The 5,096-nt window shown below is 37.3% G+C and overlaps 1 long non-coding RNA gene across 1 annotated transcript in view; it reads left to right on the top strand.

The window, feature by feature from the left end:
• LOC149132413 (uncharacterized) overlaps positions 1 to 3,735 on the top strand; it is a 7,451-nt gene extending 3,716 nt beyond the window's left edge. Inside the window, exons 2-3 of the long non-coding RNA XR_016244507.1 lie at positions 488 to 645; positions 1,730 to 3,735. This is a non-coding gene — a long non-coding RNA (uncharacterized LOC149132413). The remainder of the gene's footprint in view (positions 1 to 487; positions 646 to 1,729) is intronic.
• Positions 3,736 to 5,096: the final 1,361 nt, after the last annotated feature.

The raw sequence follows: 5,096 nt of genomic DNA, 5'->3' as shown, positions 1-5,096 counted from the left end.
ATCGGAAGTTGGTACCGGATCAATCTGGATGGTATCCTTAAAGCAGAATCACCAGTTATGTTTGCTTCTCAATACGAGATTTGTGTATCGTTTGGTCTGAACACATACATCTCCATAAATTCATATATATATAAATATATATGTGTGTGTGTATAAATATGTGGAAGGTGCTATTAACTTAGATAGACTGGATCAATACTAGCCGAAACTTCAGTTTATATATGTTTATAGGCAATTATTGGCACGGACTTAATATCCCCCACCATCCCTCATTATGGATCCAGATGTGTATTTCTAATGCTTAAGTAACTTAAAACGTCAGTGCTATTCTTGTCAAGTATTCTCAGCAAGTTTGAAATTTTCGGGTTCAGTTCTTAGAAGGCTAGAAATCGAAACTTGTATCATCCGTTTCTTCAGTCTTTTTTTCCGTAAGCTTCCTCTAAGCTTTTTGAGTTTCTAAATGCCTCACCTCTTCTTCACAGTACAGGTACGTTCAAGAAAATGCAGGAATGTGACACCCTTGCAGACTCCACAAAACAACCAGCATGACTTATTCTGTCGATCGCTGACTCATCAATGCTGGAGGTATTTGAAGATGTCTGGAAGAAAAACCGATGGGAACTTTGTGAAAATCGTACATTGAAGGTGAGCAAAAATGTTTACAAACTAGACATCCATATAAAGTCGTTGTAGAAACTCTATATTGTTTGTTCGGTGTTGAACTAGTCATGTCTAGTGTAAAGGATCATTGGTTAGATGACTGGTGGTACAATTCCGAGCTTTCACGACCTGGAGACATCTTAAAATTGTATTAGTATCAAGCGAGAATCCTAGTAAGAATTTGGAAATATTTCTGCTAATACAGCAAATGAAACACGGTTCGTAATCAGTACATTTCGTTAGCTCTTTTGCTTTTAGAAGACACACAGAGCTACAGCCAGAGCCAAGCATCATTTGTCAGCGTGTGTGCTTTGGTAATTTATTGGATGCTTAAAGGTAGCGAGCCTGCAGAATCGTTAGCAAACCGGGCAACATGCTTAGCGGCATTTCGTCTACCATTACATTCTGAGTTCAAATGCTGCCGAGGCCGACTTCACCATTCATTGAATGTTCCAGGTGATTTATGTTGTCTTGAACAGACATTAATACCCTCTCAACTCCTTCATACTTCGTCTTTTAAGTGACTTACGATATTTGAGAAAGCCACACATATCCTTCATTACATGACTATCGTAAGTGGCCAGTACGTCAATAATTGAATGTGTGGGGATGAGCGGATGTGGGTTGGTCTGTCAGTAAACCACGTTCAGTTTGTCGTTTCTTTAATGCTCTTCTGTCATTTCATTGCAGCCATGCGAGGACATCGACAAGCTACTTGCTTTGAGTCGGCTATTTTTTGTTAACAAACCACTCCAGCTAAGTTATGCAGACGTAAACAAAACAACACCTGTTGTAAAACATTGGTTCGGAGGAAAAATTACAAACATACAAACATACTCACACATATATAACGAGCTTCCACATAATTTCCGTTTATCAAGTTCACTCACAAGGCATTATTCGTCCCGGGGTTGTCGTAGAAGCCACTTGCGCAAGGTTCCGCACTAGTGGAATGAACTCGAAACCATTTTGGTGGCAACACGAGCTTCGTGGTTATACGGCCGTACTTGCACTGATACTTGTTGAAGTATTCACATCGCTAACGTCATTCTTTTCTTTTCTCTTCTAGGCACAAACCCCGAAATTTTTCGGGAGCGGGAGCCAGTTGATTAGATCGACCCCAGTGCGCAACTGGTACTTAATTTATCGACTACGGAAGGATGAAAGGCTAAGTCGACCTCGGCGAAATTTGAAATCTGAACGTTAAGACAAGACGAAATGCCGCTAAGCATTTCGCCCGGCATGCTAACGTTTCTTATTTCTTTATTGCCCACAAGGGGCTAAACATAGAGGGGACAAACAAGGACAGACAAAAGGATTAAGACGATTACATCGACCCCAGTGCGTAACTGGTACTTATTTAATCGACCCCGAAAGGATGAAAGGCAAAGTCGACCTCGGCGGAATTTGAACTCAGAACGTATCGGTAGACGAAATACCGCTAAGTATTTCGCCTGGTGTGCTAACGTTTCTGCCAGCTCGCCGCCATACATCGCTAACATCATTGAGCAAGCAATAAAAAGCTTCCGTCACCAAAATACGAGATTTTAGCGAGTGCTGTAGTAGAAGACGTAATCTTGTGAGAAATAAAGTCTGTTTCGATTCACAACTGAAGTGCAGTGTCTATATTTATTAACCCTTTTGACATCTGAGATCACCTTTGTGTCCGCGATACAAAATCCTTGTTTTAAACTGACCTAAATTTGAATCCTCCATCATAGTTTCATGTTAATTTGTTTTAAACACTAGCTTAATAATGGTTTAAAAAATTTGGCACCAGTTCAGCTAAATTAAGGGATAGGGCAAGTCGATTACATCGAGTACTCAAATGGTACTTCTTTTATTGACCCAGAAACCTAAAATCGACCACATCGGCCTTGAACTCAGAATGTAAAGCCGAAAGTAATACCGCTAAGGATTTTGTCCGGTGTGCTAACCATTCTAACGGCTCACCACCGCCTTAACGTTTTACCATTCAGATTAAATATGAATGCCATATATAAAGCTTATTTATTCACATTGTATTGAATTAATCATGCTTTATCTCCTAGCTTCAAGATTTCTATAATGTGATTGTCTATTTTAGAATGACATTGCTGGACAGGTGTGAGAGGCAGGATTTGATCGATCTGAGCCCCAAAACGAGTAGAATATTTGAGCCAAATATAGCTTGTTGAACTACTGAAGGTTTAAACACCAGCTTAATAATGACAAAAGTACTTTAGTAAATTCTTCGTTATTTTCATATTTAAATGAAACGAAGTCAGTGTATTCCACCAGGAATATGGTAACAAAAGGGTTACACTGTTACTGCAAGCCTGTGTCTGAGGAAAACCATGAATATCACAAAATACAGTTCTCTCTCTTCTTCCTGTTTATGGTAATACGTTCTTGTAAGAGATCAATATGGAAATATTCTGAAAAGTAATGTCGACCATCATGTTTAAATAATCATCTTCTATCCAAATGGTCTACTTATTCCGGATAAATACTCTTATTATAAAGTTCATAACCGTTTCTTTGAAACTAGTATTCTTATTCGAACTTAGTACATTTACTACAAAGTTCATACTCATTTAAAAACCTACACCGAAGAAAACAACAACAACAACAAGAACAACAACAACAGCAGCAGTAGCAGCAACGGCAACAACAACAACAACAACAACAACGACAAGAACAAGAACAACAACAACAACAGCAACGGCAATAACCACAACAATAACAAAAATGAACTGATTTTTATAGTATTCAATTCTGCTGTCTTCTGTTGATCGATTTCTTCACAATTTCCAGTTGATAAACAGAAACCGTTTCTGGCATTTATTCAAGTAAACAACAAGCAACCGGCGAGGCATGGAAGGAGAGCGGGAGGGAGGGAAGGAGTAGGGTGGGGGAGAGGAGGGTTAGTTTTTCGCAAAGTGTTATCACTATTTACTACCAATGTACATCTGTATTGTTCCGATTAGCTTAGTTTATGATTGGCGGCAAGTAATAATGATTTCTTACCGAGGCACAATTCCACATATTAATGTAGAAGCAAAATGAGAGAATGAATAAAATAACCTTACATCATATTTACCGGTGTCGATCATCTTTCTTTTCATATGCATGTATGTTTGTATGTATGTGTATAAGTCTGTCTGTCTGTATGTATGTATGTGTATAAGTCTGTCTGTATGTATGTATGTGTATAAGTCTGTATATATGTATGTGTATATTTATGTATGTGTGTATGTCTGTTTGTATGTATGCATGTGTATATGTATGTATATGTATGTATGTGTGTATGTCTGTTTGTATGTATGCATGTATATGTATGTGTATGTTTGTGTGTATGTGCGTATATATGTATGTATGTGTATATATTTGTATGTATGCGTTTATTTATGAATGTGTGTATATGTGTGTATTTTTCATTTCTATATTTAAGAGATGAGGAATTATGTACATTATTTACATTATTTACATTTGACAGATTTTTGTCCTCACCTTTGTTGTTAACACAACGTTTCGGCTGATATACCCTCCAGCCTTCATCAGGTGTCTTGGGGAAATTTTGAACCTAGGTTCTCATTGATAAAGTATTTTTCGATGTTGTAATTATTATTTCGGAGAGAAGGAAATAAGTACCAGTCGAATACTGGGGTTGATGTAATCGACTTACCCCTTCTCTCTCGAAAATTACTGGTTTTTGTCTAAATTTGAAATCGATATTTACTCAAATTTCAAAAACGATAAACAAAAATTGTAGATGACGAACAGAACTACAGAACAAAAATACGAAACAATTCAAGAAAACTATTTCCGTGTTAATTCAAACTACACGGGAAGGGATTTAAGTAAACAAATTAAAAAAAGAAACAATGAATTTATATGATAATCCCATACAAGAACTCTTAACACCCAATGTAGGTGAAAAGCAAAATGAAATAAAGAAAAAAGAAATAGAAAAATCTCCAGAATTGAATCATTTCCTACAGGAGGCATCACTACTAAAAATATATTCCTGTAGTCTAACCCTTTTGATACCAGCCTGTCCGAAACTGATCTGGTTTTATGATACAAAACTTCCAGTTTTAAAGTAATCTAAATTAAAACCAGTGATCAAAATTTTATGTTAGTTCATGTGCCAAACACCAGTTTTATAACGACACAGTTGTTTTAGTAAATTCTTCATTTTTCCAAAATAAATTGAAATAAAGTTAGTATGGCACTCCTTCGGTTATGCCAACGAGGGTTCCAGTTGATCCGTTCAACGCAACGGCTTGCTCGTAAAATTAGCGTGCATGTGGGTAAGCACTCCACATACACATGTACTCTTAACGTAGTTTTGAGGGAGATTCAGCGTGACACAGTGTGACAAAGCTGGCTCTTTGAAATACAGGTACTACTCCTTTTTGCCAGCCGAGTGTACTGGAGCAAGGTGAAATAAA

Source organism: Octopus bimaculoides, chromosome 15, assembly GCF_046866305.1.
Source record: "Octopus bimaculoides isolate indiv1 chromosome 15, ASM4686630v1, whole genome shotgun sequence".
Lineage (NCBI taxonomy): Eukaryota > Metazoa > Mollusca > Cephalopoda > Octopoda > Octopodidae > Octopus > Octopus bimaculoides.
The sequence above is the reverse complement of the archived record's forward strand: the minus strand, read 5'-3'. Positions and strand labels throughout refer to the sequence as shown.